Genomic DNA, 17364 nt, shown 5'->3' with positions numbered 1-17364 from the left:
CACTGAACATGGTTTCTTAAACAGGTAACAAAGTCTTCACTTACAATGAATCCTTTCAGTGCGATGCCGCGAAAGGACAATGACGTTTATGGCGTTGGATATCGCACATATTGTATGCCAGGCAATCACAATATCGGCTGCTAATGGCAATAGGGGGTGTGACAGTGGGTTTCCAGTGGTGAGTGCAGCGTGAGGCTGTGGAGCGTACTCGACTAGTAACTTCAGGACAGGGTTAGCCGCGCGTTATTAGCCAGGCGGTCTCAGGCGCTTAAGGCGCTGCAGTCATGGACTGTACGTCTGATCCCGGCGGAGGTTCGAGTCCTCCGTCGGGCATAGGTGTATGTGTTTGTCCTTAGGATAATTTAGGTTAAGTAATGTGTCAGCTTAGGGACTGATGACGTTAGCAGTTAAGTCCCATAAGATTTCAGACACATTTGAACTTTTTTTTTTTTTTTTGGCAGTGTTACAATGCTGGTGGTGTTGACACAAAGTAGAGCTATGGCAATGGTAAACAAAGAAAACATTGCATTATATCTACTACAACAGTTGCCGAAGTTGACATTTCGTCGGAAAGTAACTCAAGGGATTTCGCAAAGTGAAAAAGAAGCGATAGAGGAAATATTAGCGTTCCTGCAAGACGAGTGCGTGGAATGTGTGGTGTTTTGTATGCTCGACTATGCAGAGAACGTACGTCAGGAGTACAGTGATCATGATACGTGTGTAACAAGTGAAGTGATACTGGAACAGGTATCGAACCACACAGTTTACCATCCTTGTCGGAAAGGAAGCCACATAGATTAGTTATTTCAAGGGAAGCAGTGGATGGTTACGTAACTTCGAACCGTGCTACAAAATTGGAAGATGTAAGGTAATGAAATATCAAACAAAGCGCCAACTTGACGGCGCACAAAAAAATGCACAATCGGCGCGAAAATCTGTACATGAGATGTACAAAATTTATCCTATAATTCTGTAAGGAATTTGTTTTTCAGTTCCGACCAATTGGGATCTGAAGAGGAAACGCATATTAAAGGAACCCTGGAAATTAGAGGTACCAGGACAGTTGTTATCAAGATCAACTAACGTCAATGCCTTAAATAATTCGTGTACAATTATGCCGACTGTTGATCTGGATATTAAATTGGCTGGAGAGTTATTTATTGTGTTGCAGTTAGTGGGAGGTGCTCTGCCCCCTACGATCGTTTGTGGTGTGCGTGATGTTGCCAGGGCAGTAGGGAATATTTACGTCACAGCAAGAAAGAGTGGGAACGTGGGCGTAAGAGGACTACAACTGTGGTACTAGCACTGCTTTTTGCTAACAGCTGGTTAAAATACACTCCTGGAAATGGAAAAAAGAACACATTGACACCGGTGTGTCAGACCCACCATACTTGCTCCGGACACTGCGAGAGGGCTGTACAAGCAATGATCACACTTACGGCACAGCGGACACACCAGGAACCGCGGTGTTGGCCGTCGAATGGCGCTAGCTGTGCAGCATTTGTGCACCGCCGCCGTCAGTGTCAGCCAGTTTGCCGTGGCATACGGAGCTCCATCGCAGTCTTTAACACTGGTAGCATGCCGCGACAGCGTGGACGTGAACCGTATGTGCAGTTGACGGACTTTGAGCGAGGGCGTATAGTGAGCATGCGGGAGGCCGGGTGGACGTACCGCCGAATTGCTCAACACGTGGGGCGTGAGGTCTCCACAGTACATCGATGTTGTCGCCAGTGGTCGGCGGAAGGTGCACGTCCCGTCGACCTGGGACCGGACCGCAGCGACGCACGGATGCACGCCAAGACCGTAGGATCCTACGCAGTGCCGTAGGGGACCGCACCGCCACTTCCCAGCAAATTAGGGACACTGTTGCTCCTGGGGTATCGGCGAGGACCATTCGCAACCGTCTCCATGAAGCTGGGCTACGGTCCCGCACATCGTTAGGCCGTCTTCCGCTCACGCCCCAACATCGTGCAGCCCGCCTCCAGTGGTGTCGCGACAGGCGTGAATGGAGGGACGAATGGAGACGTGTCGTCTTCAGCGATGAGAGTCGCTTCTGCCTTGGTGCCAATGATGGTCGTATGCGTGTTTGGCGCCGTGCAGGTGAGCGCCACAATCAGGACTGCATACGACCGAGGCACACAAGGCCAACACCCGGCATCATGGTGTGGGGAGCGATCTCCTACACTGGCCGTACACCACTGGTGATCGTCGAGGGGACACTGAATAGTGCACGGTACATCCAAACCGTCATCGAACCCATCGTTCTACCATTCCTAGACCGGCAAGGGAACTTGCTGTTCCAACAGGACAATGCACGTCCGCATGTATCCCGTGCCACCCAACGTGCTCTAGAAGGTGTAAGTCAACTACCCTGGCCAGCAAGATCTCCGGATCTGTCCCCCATTGAGCATGTTTGGGACTGGATGAAGCGTCGCCTCACGCGGTCTGCACGTCCAGCACGAACGCTGGTCCAACTGAGGCGCCAGGTGGAAATGGCATGGCAAGCCGTTCCACAGGACTACATCCAGCATCTCTACGATCGTCTCCATGGGAGAATAGCAGCCTGCATTGCTGCGAAAGGTGGATATACACTGTACTAGTGCCGACATTGTGCATGCTCTGTTGCTTGTGTCTATGTGCCTGTGGTTCTGTCAGTGTGATCATGTGATGTATCTGACCCCAGGAATGTGTCAATAAAGTTTCCCCTTCCTGGGACAATGAATTCACGGTGTTCTTATTTCAATTTCCAGGAGTGTAATTAGATTTTGCTCGATTTCTGGTTTGCGTATAAAAACCAACATCGCACTACCTGCAGCTACGCCTTAAAGGATAGTCAGTTTCGCGATAAGCTCCATGACTGTTTTGCATTCGGTTGCATGCCGTTACATTCAATCAGTTCTCATCACCCCTACACCAATATGATTCTACATGCACTTCATAGAAGTGGATACCTAGGTGAACTTTCTGCTTGGTTTGTAACTCTCAAGGAGTTCACCTTTCATCATGATGGTACAAATCTTTGTGATTACTGTGGCACACCGGTTTACATTCGGTTTTCATAGAACAAGTTAATGGTTTGTTCCAAATTTACTTGAATGTCGACGACGTCCAGTCTGTGAAGTGTAATAAATACACCTCATACAAGGTTGATCTCTGCTCCTTCCGGATGTTCATTTTCTATCGTCCTTCTGATGTACGTGATGAGTCATTAGCAGCTGACATTTTTCCTGACGTAATTGTTAACACAACACCAACAAACGAGCCTTATTAAAGATTGAACTTGCGACCTCGCACTCGAGGGGCTCCTTGTCAGACCTGAAACGACGTCACAGTTTTTTGATTTGGATTGGGGACTAATCGGATTCTTAGAAAGCATAATCAAATTCAGATATCGCATTGTTTCACTAGTAGCAAGGCACTGGAAACAGAAACGGCGAGACGAAAAATTTTTGCTTCACTGGGATTGCACACGACACCAACCACCGGTTTCCTACTCACAGACAGATATTACATTTCAGTTTCTTTCACCAGCAGCGCGGTGGGCGCATGTTTGAACTGTAAATAACGTGTTATGAAGTGCAATGCTGACTGGAGACAAATCCCATACACACTATCGTTGTTGACTATACACAAAGAAACAGCAACCATCGAATTCTGCATACGCAGCTAAAACCAGCTTCTCTGATCTACAGAGTTACAAAGAAAGTTTTGTGTGTTCCTGGAAGTCGAAGCCGGCATCTACGGCTGATACCGACCCTATGCGTCCATTCGATTCGATGGGGAAGGGGTGTGGCGTCCTGGCCTGTCGAGTCTGAAAGCCCGCCAGACGGTATGAAATGGCTGACGGCCCGTAGGTGGTGCTACCGAATTTGCGAGCACTGCTGCCACCCTTGTGATGGTGGCTGCGAGGGAAACGCCTACCGTGCCGGTCTACCGGCGCCCGTGATTTCCCTTTAGAGCCAGCTGCAAAGTGTCTACACACAGCCGGCCGGTGTGGCCGTGCGGTTCTAAGCGCGTCAGTTTGGAACCGCGTGACCGCTACGGTCGCAGGTTCGAATCCTGCCTCGGGCATGGATGTGTCTGATGTCCTTAGGTTAGTTAGGTTTAAGTAGTTCTAAGTTCTAGGGGACTGATGACCTCAGTAGTTAAGTCCCATAGTGCTCAGAGCCATTTGAACCATTTTTTGTCTACACACAGTGTTGTCAACATGTTGGATTTGTCCCATATTGTGGGACATTTTGACAGATATTTTTCAGGAAGGTACAAACGGATTTTCTTGGAAAAGGTAATTCCTCTCTCTAACATAGTGTAGTAATGGTTATAGAACATGTAACAGTAAAGATAAACATCTCACGAAAGTAAATGACATCTGCCAACAGTCCTTGCACAGCCAGCAGTTAGCACTCTCAATATAGGGTTCAAATGGCTCTAAGCACAATGGGACTTAACATCTGAGGTCATCAGTCCCCTAGACTTAGAACTACTTAAACCTAACCAACCTAAGGACATCACACATATCCATCCCCGTGACAGGATTCAGACCTGCTACTGTAGCAGCAGCGAGGTTCGAGACTCCGGTGCCTAAAACCGCTCGGCCACAGTGACTGGCTCACTATGGGGCAAAATAGGTTTGTTTCCACAACAGTAAAACACATGCTCTGTTATAGGTATGACCGTCACATGCCGCGAAAATAAGGTAAAACAGGACACAGAAGTAACTGTATGACACCCATAGACTGTCATTTATTCAACCAGCAGTCAGCACTCCCAGGTTAGTAGCTACCATTAGTTCAAACTTCCTTTCATATGCATAACTTAAAAGCACCATTGTTTATGTATGAGTGACACATGTGGAACATTGTCGAATTTCCAAATGCACATTGCATCTCACACTGAAATTTCGGTGGTAGGCGAAGTCGAGAGGCACAAAGAGAGAGAGAGGGAGGGAGGGAGAGAGAGAGAGAGAGAGAGAGAGAGAGAGAGAGAGAGCTTTGCACATGATGCAAAGATGTAAACAATTATTATTATACGGTACTGTCTGAAGTGGTTTAATTTGCTCAGATCACTCTCACTCGAAGTTCTTACCCATCATTTGTCACTTGCAGTCTTGTGTGTTAATCTTGATCTTATTAAATAATAAATGTTTCTGAATTGTTTGTTTAAGAATGTCAGACTGCAGTCCTTCAAGTGCAAAGAAATCGAAATCTGAGTGCAATGAATTAGATGTGGAAAAATATACTAAAACTTTCCAATACTCTTGGTATCAATTCACAATTTAAAGGGTGGTTGGAGGTCGTTGAGAGTGACAACAGAAAGGCGCACTATAAAAAGTGTAACGTGATTGTTACTTGTGGTAAAAGCGAACTCAAAAAACACGCATCTCGAATTAAACACATCAAAAATTTTAAAAATGTGCAAAGTAATAGAACTGTTGTGGACTGTTTTTCCACAATGTGTGACAAAAGCGAACATGTGAAAAAGTGAAGGCAGCTAAAATAAGATTAGCAACGTTTTTCATGGAGCATAATGTTGCATTTTCAACAGTGGAAGATCTTGTTCCTGTGTTAAAAGACGCTTTCCCAACTCCAAAATTGCTTCGGAGGTGACATTAAGTAGTGGGAAAACATATGTTCTAGTGCAATTTTGATATCGAATTGATATGCAAATCAATTGATTGATCAATTAATTACCCCCACCCATGGATGATTTTGTGAATTTTCCCCAGCTGGTACATGAGCCCCCTCAGGGAACTTCCAGCCCCCTCTCCTCCCTGCCCCATCCAGATGTAATCCAAGATGGCACCCCAGGAAAAAAATAGCAGGAAAAGTCGCTCAGTCTGCATTTGGACGTTGGACAGAGAGGATCTCACAGTGGTAGACTAATACAGCGTCAATCACAATGCATTAAACAATTTGCATGGATATTATCTACTTCTAATACAGCTTGAAATTTTTGCTGGAGTTTAAACAGTTTGCAGGGATATTGTTTATGCAGAATATTATTTCACAGGAATAAAAAAATTCACAGTTAGTAGCAGGCTTACTAAAAAGATCTGAATTAAATGTTGCATGGAGTATTGATACAGTTTTCAAGGATAATGTTTATGGAAGATTGTGTGTTCTTTAAGCAATTTGAGCATTATGCTGAACATTTCACACAGTTTATAAACTGAATATGTCACATGAACTAAATATAACATTGCACAAAGAGAGAGCGAGAGAGAGAGAGCGAGAGAGAGAGAGCGAGAGAGAGAGCGAGAGAGAGAGCGAGAGAGAGAGAGAGAGAGAGAGAGAGCGAGAGAGAGAGAGAGAGAGAGAGAGAGCGAGAGAGAGAGAGCGCGAGAGAGAGAGAGAGCGAGAGAGAGAGAGAGCGAGAGAGAGAGAGAGAGCGAGAGAGAGCGAGAGAGAGAGCGAGAGAGAGCGAGAGAGAGAGCGCGAGAGAGAGAGAGCGCTTTGCACATGATGCAAAGATGTAAACAATTTGCGATGTTATTATAGTTTTTATTTCGAGGAATACTGCCACACTTGAACACAGACTCTAAGAAAATTGTGGCCAGTTCTGGCTCATTGGTGAAGCCTCTGTCTTTGTTCAGCCTTTCTTCCTGAGACTTCGAGCACTTTTATGGGAAACACTCCAACCTTCTATTGTCTCTGAGCATGAACTGCTTGACAAGATATTAATTCCAATCGAATATGTCTCTGAATACACATTCAAGTAGATCGCTGCACGGTAGTTTGCTTCAAGATATGTCGTAAGAAATTGGTTAACAATTTGTGCATAAAGAAAGTGAACTTGTAGCTTTACAGCATTTTCTTCAAATACACTTGCGCACAAAACACTGCACTCTAACTGCCAAGTGTTGCACACCTATGCTCGAAGGCGCAATGCAACGAGTCACGGCCAAGCATCTCGGAAAGAGTGGTGGCCTTCTCAAGTGTTTAGATCCGGTACCTACTTCATGTCGTTGCTTTCAAGCGTGGCAGTCTACACACGTGCACGTGAAACGGAAATATATCGCTTAAAAGTAAATGAACGCGAGCGAATTCCGTGACCTATTTGTCTCTTGGGCTCAGACCAGCATTCATCAGCTGGTGGGGAGGATTGCCATCCTCCTATTGGCTCCTTCGGTGTAATGGTCGTTGGGGGTGGTGGAGGTTATATAAACCCTCATCGTTGTACAGTCCCTCTCATTCTGCCATCATCAGTTTACCTATGTGTTCGCTTGTGTCCTTGCATTAGTTTTTTTTATGGGAGAAAAGAAGCACACAGATTTCAATGCCCGCATCAGCAGTCGTAGTAGCAGCAAACGCCTTTGCCAGGGTAGCCTGACATGTAAGTTAACTGGTCTATTATTCAATGTATCTGATTACCCAATAAGTTCAGTATCTCTCAGCGATTATTTAGGTAGTAGTCAGCAGAGGCATACTCCATACTACCGGGCTTTTGAACGGTGCATGAAATGGCGGCTGCTGACTGTGCTAAAAGGCAGCATCATCTCGCCTTTTGGATGAGGAGGAGGAAATACTGGATTGGGAGGGGGGGGGGGGAAACTACCAGAAAGCCCGACTTAACTGTTCAAGCCTTGGACCCAGTGTGTAAAAGGTGATTATAATGCAACCATTGTCATTGTAACATGCAATTACCATTATGGAATGTAGGTGTACGTAAATGCTGTTATTTGCTTACAGCATGTATTTAAAAAAAATTGGGCATTGCACTTAATATTTTTTTGTTATTCGTCTGTTACAGAGGCGTCACCGACAGCACCCGGTGTCTAGAGTGGTGGTTGCAGAGGCAGGAACGAAACACACGCCTAAGCAGCGTGCACCGCTGGGCAAGATACTACTCGTGGCTGTAAGAGAGGTGACCGCAGTCGCTGCAGTGTGCTCCTCACAACAACCCACCGCCGCCACACCATTGCGTACCCTCTGACATCTGTGGACAGATCAGTCGAAGAAAGAAGAACAGCAATGATCTCCCGCCCCCCAGGCTGATGGTGGTGGAGATTTTAGCATGTAGCAGCAGCAGAAGCCACATTGCCAGACACCATCAAAGCAACTTGGGTACTCCCACTGTACCTTATCACCACCACCTCCTCCTACTCCAGTTCTGAATGAAAGGTATGTGTGCCTCTGCACATACCACTCCCCCCCCACCCAGCAAGAGCCTCCTCACCAGTACCATCATCCACTAGCTGGATGCAGTCATCAGATTCATTTCCTAGACACAGTATTAATGATAATGAATCTGAGGCTAGCCGTAGTGCTCTCTCCTGTCCTGATAGTGAAGGATATGAGATTAGTGCCATCATGACCCTTCTAGAATAGTCGACTGTTGGTAAGGCATTTGAGGATTGTATTTCTTTCACTAGAACTGAGTATCCAGTCAGGGGGTCTTGTGCCCCAGTCAGGTTTCTAGAAGCATAGCTTCCAGTGCTGGCCTAGATGATCTGAGATATCCTACCAGACCATTAAATGTGATGCAGTACTTTGCTGGAAGTTGACTCACCGCCCCACCTCCCCCCCCCCCCCCAGCATGGTGCTGCTGAAGAGAAAAACCTGAACTACATCTGGGGCCGTAATTGGGTCATATCTCGGAGCACATCAATCACCGTGTGGTATCGTGAATCCACCGTGGGTACTATACTGGCCAACTTTTCTGAGATACAAGTAAGTGGGTCAGCTAAAGCACTCAGCCAAATACAACACCTCATTATTCACAGACATCCATTAAAATGGGGGTCCAGTTATAAAAACTCCCTAAGGATATAGCTGATATGAAGGTGTGTATTTATGTCCAAAATGAAAATGATCAGGCTTCTTTTGTATGGTTAATCCTGACTTCCGAAAGAAAAATTAAACAGAATCCGGAGTGCACATCTCGAAAGGGAATAGGCCTTAACATTTGTGGATGTTATAAGTTTGTCAGTATCGAGTTCCCCGTAAAGATTCAGAATATACCTTAGTTTGAGGCACAAAATGCTGGAGTATCAGTTCACGTTTATGGTCTAAAGAAACGCAAATCAACTGTGCGGAACATATCATTGTCCCACCCCTCCATTTCTCAAAATTTGTCAGTGAGCTTGAGATGGATGTAAATATGCTCTTATTTTCCGCTGAGAAATATAAGGAGAGATACAATTATCATTTTGTTTGGATCAAAGACATGGCCCAACTCCTTTCCTCCCAGTTGTCAACTGATAGTTATTTAAAGCATATTTGCTAAAGGCATCTGAATTATTTTTCCTCGGACAAGTTACTAACAGCGCTTCTAGTAGAGTGCACTTCCAAGGAACCAGTACATGTTGTTATGTCTACAGAAGAAAACAAGTTAATTAAGAAATCCTCACCACCAGGAATGACGTCCATTTGTTTTATATGCTGACTTGCTCCTATCATCCACAGTGAAGGAAACCTCTTAGCCTCACATACCACCTTGACACAAAAACACATAATGTATGTGACAGTGTACCAACTTGTATGCTTATATCGTTCAAGTCTTAACCACTTCGAAACTTACAGCAGGGATAATCCTACAGTTTAGTTTTTCACTGAGCTCTAACAACTTTCATGAGATTTTGATAGGATTTATAGCACCAACATCCCCATGACAGCATTAGTTGAGGCTGCTGTTAGACAGAAAAGTTAAAATTCCCCATAGAGATCATTGTCATCTTATGGGGCAGTTCTGTAGTGCAGCTTACAATGCTTGCAAGTAGATGTTTATCATGACACATACCCGTCTTCTTTCACAATTTTAGTGGATTTGATGCTCACTTTCTAGCTGAGCAATTGGCTAATTTCGGTATGAGGAAAGTCCTACCTGAGAGTGCAGAGAAGTATTTCTTTCTCAAAACGAATGACTCCAGAAATTATGATCCTCTTCCTTGACTCTGTGTTTTATGCAGACTTCACTCCAGAATCTTGTTGACACTCTACCTCAGAAGGATATTCACATTACGTGATCTGCATACCCCAATGAGGAAAGATTTCAAATTATGACTAGGAAAGGAGTTTTCCATTATGAGTATCCATATAGTAAAGCAAAACCCTATGAAACAAGTTTATCCAACATAGCTGCATTTACAGAACTCTCACAGGCAATCCTATAACTAGTGCAGATTATGAGCATGCCATGTCTCTCTGACTAGAATTCAACATTCCCAATTTGACTATACATGGACTGGAACGCACAGTTGCTTGGAGAGCTTTTTGAAAAGTTCCAGAGTGTATGCACAGCCACATACTCTCTGGACACCTCCCTCCTTTTATTACAGAGCACCTGCGTTGTCCAGGGATGCAATGCTGAAGAAAATGAGATGCAGCTTCGAACTTTTGATGGATGCCGAAATGTTTCGTTTCTTTGAGTGCAAGATCCGTGGGGCAGTTTGCCAGTGTGTCCATAGACAAGCCAAGGGAAATAATCCACCTATGGCTGTGGGGTTCACTACATTCTTTGCTTTAAGTTATATTCTATATTTTCATGTGAATAACATATATGGACATGCCATGATGCAGCCATTGCCAGTTGGTGGATTTCAGTGGGCGCCCAAAGACAAATTAGAGGTATGAGGTGGATGTGGCAGCTGATTCTGATCTAGGGTATGTGATGGATTTAGACCTCACATACCTGTCAGTATACATGAAATGTCAAGTGACTAGCCTTTATGTCCAGACCAAGAAGTTCCACAAGGAAACACTATCCCTGAATTGGTGGGCACAAGCAGGGATATGTAATTCATTATCATAATCTCTAGCAGTGTCTCAGTTTAGGAATGGATCTAGCAGAGTCACCAGGGATATCTCGTTCAATCAGTCCCCCTGGTTGAAGGGGAACTAAACACTGAAAAGTGAGTGGATGTGAGCAGTGATTTCGAAAAAGACTTTTATATAGTAATGAATAATTCCATTTTGGTAAAACCATCCAGGATATAAGAAATGGACATGATATTTAGATTAGGACCAAATGGTAGTGACGTTATGTGATAAGAAATTGCATCGCCAGACCAACTTTGAAGTTGGTCGTTAATTTCAATCAGAACTTTGTTGCTGTGGAGATATAGAAGGTTTCAGCATAGTTTACGAATCCTATCTATTTGGGATTGTGTATACTGGAAATCTCCAAACTTCACATGTACCACTTCCACTAAGAGTTTCCCAAAATTCATTTCATGGATACCGATAGCTTCCTCTATTGGGTGAAAAACTGTGATCTTTATGAAGTAATGAGGTATCACAGTAATGAATGCGACAAATCTGTATATGCAGGTGGTAATAGTTATAGTATTGTTCCTCAGAACAAGAAGGTTATCAGCTTAATTAAAGCTGTGGGGAACGGATTGCCGATTGTGGAGTCTGTAGTTACAAAATCTAGATCCAAAATGTATGCACGTCGTACAGCAGATGGAGCCACCCAGAGGTGGGCTAAGGGTGTGTGACATGTGGCATCACGTGTCCCCATGATCAAAGACTACTTCCAGTGCATTTATGGAGGTGTTTTCAGTGCTCCACCGCAATCTTCGCATATGGTATGACGAACTAGTATTTAATCGCGATGTCAGGAGGTGTACACTGTGCTGAAGTCTTAAGTCAGATTGTCATCTCATAATGATAAAAAAGCCATTTATAAAGACAAGATCGAAAGCCTCCTCCTTCTGGGATGTGGCCTGCCAGGAATTCCTCTCCTGTGTCAGCCTTTTGATCTCAGATTAGCAGTTGCAACCTATGTGCTCAATTATCTGCTGGATGCATTCCAGTCTCTCCCTTCCTCCACAGTTTTTGCCCTCTGCAGCTCCTTCTAGCACCATGGAAGTTATTCCCTGAAGTCTTAATATATACTCTAACATCATGTCCCTTCCACTTGTCAGTATTTTCCACATACTCTTCTCCTCTCCGATTCTGTGCAGAACCTCCTCATTCCTTACCATATCACTCCACCTGATTTTCAACATTCATTTGTAGCATCACATCTCAAATGCTTCGATTCTCATCTGTTCCAGTTTTCCCAGGGTCCATGTTTCACTACCATACAACGCTGTACTCCAGACGTACATTCTTCAAATTAAGCCCTATATTTGATACTAGCAGGCTTCTCTTGGCCGGTAATGACCTTTTTGCAATTGCTAGTCTGAATTTTAATGTCCTCTTTGCTCTGTCCATCATTGGTTACTTTACTGTCTAGGTAGCAGAATTCTTTCAGCAGATCCTCCAGTTCTTCTTCACTTTCACTCAGCAATGTCATCAGCGAATCGTACCATTGATATTCTTTCACTTTGAATTTTGATTCCACTCCTGAACCTTTGTTTAATTTCCATCATTGCTTCTTCGATATACATATTGAACATGAGGGGTGAAAGACTACTTACATGTCTTACACCCTTCTTAATACGAGCACTTTGTTCTTCGTCGTCCACTCTTCTTATTCCCTTCTGGCTCCTGTATGTATTGTATATTACCCATCTCTCCCTATAGTTTACTTCTCTTTTTCTCAGAATTTAGAAGATCTTCCACCATTTTACATGGTCGAATGCTGTTTTCATGTCGACAAATCCTATGAAAGTATATTGATTTTTCTTTAATCTTACTTACATTATAAACTCCAGTGCCAGAATCGTCTCTCTCATGCCTTTACCTTTTCTAACGCCAAACGGTCTTCGTCTAGTGCATCCTCAATTTTCTTCTCCATTCTTCTGTATATTATTCTGGGCAGCTACTTGGATGCATCAGCTGTTAAGCTGATCGTTTGATAGTTCTCGCACTTGTCAGCTCTTGTAGTCGTCGGAACTGTGTGGATAATGTTTTTCCAAAAGTCAGATTGTATGTCGTCAGACACATACATTCTACACACCAATGTGAACAATCGCTTTGTTGCCACTTCCGCCAATGATTTTAGAAATTTTGATGGAATGTTATCTATTCCTTCGGCCTTATTTGACCTTAAGTCCTCTTTTAAATTCTAATACTGGATATCCTATCTCTTCTAAATCGATTCCTGTTTCTTCTTTCATCACATCACACAAATCTTCCCCTCATAGAGACTTTCAATGTATTCTTTCCACCTATTTGCTCCCTCCTCTGCACTTAGCAGTGGAATTCCCATTGCACTCTTAATGTTACCACCCTTGCTTTTAATGTCACTGAAGGTTGTTTTGACTTTCCTGTATGCTGAGTCTGCCTTTCTAACAATCATTTCTTTTTTGATTTCTTGACTTTTTCATGCAGACATTTTGTCTTAGGAATACAGAAATACAAATCGCTGAGGGATGAAATAAATAGGAAGTGCAGGGAAGCTGAGTTTCTCAGTACATTTTTGTACTTCCCCCTTTCATCGATCAACTGAGGTATTTCTTATGTTACCCGTGGTTTATTCACAGTTACTTACTTCATACCTATGTTTTCATTTCCAACTCATGTTATCTCCCTTTGTAGAGATGTCTAGTCCTTTTAATTGTCCTGTCTACTGAGCTATTCGTAGGAAAACATTAATTCATAATCTATCAGAAGATTCTTTGGGTCTGTTGTTTTGAATATTAGTCACAACTTTCTAAAGTCTGGTGTACTCACTAAAACACACAAGATTAACACATTTCAGTCATGCCATTATCACCCATAAGGATTAGTTATTTTGGCCCCAAATGTGAACAGTTATTACAAATTCTCTGTAGATAATGTGAAAGGGAATTCATCAAATAAGACTTAAATGCCTTGATTTCTATATTGCAGCAGCCAAAGCAATGAAAAAACGTCTATGTATATGCCATAATTTTTTTTTGGAAACTTAAAATTCATTGAGCCAAATATTGCATTACCACTTGACAGAAGGTCCCAGTTAAAGGACATATCGAGTGTTGAATCAATGTTTGGAGGATTTTATCTAAATACATTACCAGTTGAATGAACAAGTCTACCACTTGTGCCTAAGGACAGTAAGAAGGCACTTTTATAAATGGACTTGCATTGTATGTGTAGTGAAATCTCAAAGTTTAAAGACCTCCAGGATCAGCAGTGTTGTCAAATTATCAGTAAACTTGCTAAACTGTTTCTTTCACTTCCACATTCTAATGCTGAAGCCGAAAGAATATTTTCTATTGTAAGTGATGTAAAAACAAGAAAATGGGAAGAGAACTGGAGATGAGAACTTAAATTCCATATTTCGCGAGGTCTTCATTTGAAGCAAACGGAATAGACTGCACAACTCATGAAGTGGAACAAAACATCTCGATCTTCACAATAACACAGGCTTGTATTAAGGGAACATTATATGTCCTATGCTGCCAATGTTAAATTATCTAATTTTGTGAACCATTATCTTGGAAAATTTTTAAGACACCAACTTAAAATTTTCCATAAGCTCATCCAGTTCTCGCAATCCTTTAGCCGTGTTCTGTCCAAATCTTACCCCTAACTTTGTCTTTCATAGTCCCCACCATTAAATGTTATTACAGCATCAGACACGCTTAACGTTCGAGTCATAAGGCCAAGAAATACATTTTTAGGCACATGGCACCACGTAACATTATTGAAGGACTCATTCACATTCTGGGTCTTCCTATGTAAACACTTGTTTAGTAGCTCAGGATTTGCCAAATCTCTATAAACAGGTTAATTACCTCCATTACTGCCAAAGGAACATAATGTTTATGTGTAAATTCATGCAGGGTGCCAGAAAATTCAGCTTGCCTGTATTTACGCCGAGTTTTTAGTGGAGGTGGACACAAAGCATGACATGGCTTTTCTTTGGTTGATCTTCGATGAACGAAAGTGCTCCACACAGCTCTTTCCATCTTCTCTAAATTTTCACAATTATCTTTAATGGCCTTGCCATAATATTCCTGCAGTTCATCAGTTACTTAGTCCTTTAGTCTTCCAGCACATTTCATTGTCTTGCCATCAGATAATTACATTACTTTCAATGAAAGCTAGTATCAGAAAAAAGGACTGATTTGTTTATTCGTAATGCCGACGTCTGAGACGTTGCAGTGGCCACAGCCTAATACACTGGGTAATTACCAAGATAAGACTGCTCAACTGTGGCAGTATATTCGTAGCCGCAAAATTTGACAGTCACGCATCACCATTCAAAATATTATTTGAAGGTCTCACAATTGTTTAATTTTAATGTATTATATACCAAAATGTTCAGGAAAGGCCAAAGTACATTATGGAGTAGAAAACAGAAAATGTCAAATTTCAGTGAATTTCACGTACAATGTTTCCTTAGATGAAAGTTTAAGCGTGCAATGGAGACTAAAACAGGAAGGAGTATGTGTTTCTGGAGTATATTTCTGCAAAAGGAAATCTTTATCTACTGAATGGAAAAGCAAGCACTTGAATTATGTCCTAATTTTACATTTTATTCTGTAGAATTGGAAATGTGTTTTCAAATATTGTAGTTGTTCACCCTAAACTCTACTACTAGTTTATTGTGTTGCATGTGGAATCGTTGTCCATTGTTTCTTTCGTTATACCCTCTCTCTCTCTCTCTCTCTCTCTCTCTCTCTTTGCATTCTTTTCCTTTTTTGTAGGCATCACTTGTTTTTCTTTAACATGAAACACTTTATAAACAAAAGGTATATTTTAAGTACTCGGTTGGGACTTCTGAGTTTCAGCGGTTGGCGTCGCTGGATCCACTGGCAGTAGTGGTTTCTCTGTGCTATTGTATTATACTCTTTGTCTTCGTTCTGGATTCTCTACGCCTCAGTTTTACACCTTAGTTTATTCACTGCACGTGTTATTCTGGCGGTCCACCTCCACCGTCTGTCGTTCCCACGTGTTGCGCACGTGCTACAGCGTGTCGGCCAGGCGGCCAGTATCCGCTCGTTATCGCGTTGTTCCCTGTCTTGTTTCATTCCTGCCATTTTAATGGTCTGCCGGCTTTTTCATTGATTTCACACATGTCGAACCGTTCAAGGATTGAAATAACCAATTTCGTTCAGTTACCAATGATAAGCCTTGTTTTCAATATATCTTCACCATAGCTAAAACAGAGAACTACACTCAGATAATAGTGTGCGTGAGTGGGGGGGGGGGGGGGGGGGGGGGCGGGCGGAGGTTCTGCAATGGCCTGAAACAGTCGGTTATCAGGGCCAGACGACAGTCTGTAAGAGACCTCTTCACCTGGTTGTAGGTCCATATTAAATGTGATATCCATATCACAGAAACGTCGCTTTAGGTTTACCAATGTAAAATGTGTAAATCGTGACAAGTAGAAACTGACTCATGAGCAAATTTTCTTACACAAGAAACTTCATTTTGTTCAAGCAGCCAATGCCAGTGGGTAAAGTAACAGGGAACTTATTTCTTACTTTATCTGAACTTGATATGTCGATGATATTTATGCTGGAATGGGATTCGAACTGGAATCTGTCTTTCCATGGGATTTGACCCGTTTATAACGATACAGAGCCATCATTTCGTTGTTTCGTTAAATTCCAAACACCTCAAGGTCTCCACTAAAGTCGCATCTCTGGGTTCGAATCCTCTTCTGGCACAAAAACTGTGTCACTTCAAGCTCTAACAAGTGTACGGCTGACTTCTGGTGAAAAAAAAATTTTTTTAACGCGCCACCGTGCGTCATCAGCAATAAAGATAGGTGCCGGTCTGTACTGCCTATGTAACCCTGTGATTTCCGTCACATCGTTTACAGTGCAAACATGTCGGTCCCAGCTACAGGAGGAAATCGATAGTTACACTCTCTTTGTGAGTAGTCTACGACGAAGATACGTGTGAGGTTCAACTCTTAAGTCATAATAGTACTTACCGTCAAGTTGTTTCTATTTCAAACACGCGCACATCTCTGTACTGGTGAAAGGCACGTGAAGGAAATTTAACGTCTATTTGTGGCTGCAAAAATAAACGGCGGTAACTGCCGGATTCTAATCCCAGTGGGCACAAATTCTTCGTCTCTGCATCTCCAGTGTAAAAAAAAACATTACATCTAACACTTTAATGTGCTTACATAGAAGTACGATTCATTTCTAATCATGTCGGATTTATTTCTAATCATGTTGGTCACGAAACCGTACATCACATTATTTCAAGTCTGAATTTGCGAACAGTTTCTTAGTTGGTAATGAGAGCACATCAACATCTTTCGTGATGGACAGTAGTACCGGTCGAGTTAAAAAAAATATAACCACGTAATTTCATAATGAGGCTATCTAACTGATACTAGAAAAGAAAGATATTTGATGCCTATTTGTGGTTACAGAGCAATTAGTGTCTCGGTTAGAGACGAAAGCTTTGCCTAGTTAGCATTAGGTACAGGTGCTGGATTTGAATTCTATCGAAAACAAATCAGTTTTTTGTGCCATTTGAAAGTTCAGACGTCTACTATTAACTTTCCTCGAATACCTTAGATACTGAA

The 17364-nt window shown here is 42.7% G+C and overlaps 1 protein-coding gene across 1 annotated transcript in view; it reads right to left on the bottom strand.

Moving 5' to 3' along the window:
- LOC126106664 (uncharacterized) overlaps positions 1-17364 on the bottom strand; it is a 205609-nt gene that overhangs the window by 105776 nt on the left and 82469 nt on the right. The window lies entirely within an intron of this gene.

The sequence above is a fragment of the Schistocerca cancellata genome, chromosome 10 (genome assembly GCF_023864275.1).
Source record: "Schistocerca cancellata isolate TAMUIC-IGC-003103 chromosome 10, iqSchCanc2.1, whole genome shotgun sequence".
Lineage (NCBI taxonomy): Eukaryota > Metazoa > Arthropoda > Insecta > Orthoptera > Acrididae > Schistocerca > Schistocerca cancellata.
This window is presented reverse-complemented; position numbering and strand designations above follow the sequence as displayed.